We start from the raw sequence: 618 nt of genomic DNA, 5'->3' as shown, positions 1-618 counted from the left end.
TTTTATCAGCACCACACTCTCCCAAGTGAGCCACGGGCCGGCCAGGTTTCAGTAAATTTAAATGAACTGAAATCACACACAGTATGTTCCCTGACCTTAACAGAATTAAATTAGAAACCCAAGAGCAAGATCTCCAGGAAATCCTCAAATATTTGATATTAAACCACATACTTCTAAATAACATATAGCTCAAAAAATAAACCACAGAGGAAACTGAAAAGTATTTTGACATAAATAATAAAATACAACATATATGATAGTTAATTTCTTTCTTTTTTTTTTTTTTTTAAAGATGACCGGTAAGGGGATCTTAACCCTTGACTTGGTGTTGTCAGCACCACGCTCTTTTTATCAGCACCACACTCTCCCAAGTGAGCCACGGGCCGGCCAGGTTTCAGTAAATTTAAATGAACTGAAATCACACACAGTATGTTCCCTGACCTTAACAGAATTAAATTAGAAACCCAAGAGCAAGATCTCCAGGAAATCCTCAAATATTTGATATTAAACAACATACTTCTAAATAACATATAGCTCAAAAAATAAACCACAGAGGAAACTGAAAAGTATTTTGACATAAATAATAAAATACAACATATATGATAGTTAATTTCTTTC

The sequence above is a fragment of the Galeopterus variegatus genome, unplaced genomic scaffold, assembly GCF_000696425.1.
Source record: "Galeopterus variegatus unplaced genomic scaffold, G_variegatus-3.0.2 Scaffold1417, whole genome shotgun sequence".
NCBI classification, from domain to species: Eukaryota; Metazoa; Chordata; class Mammalia; order Dermoptera; family Cynocephalidae; genus Galeopterus; species Galeopterus variegatus.
This window is presented reverse-complemented; position numbering follows the sequence as displayed.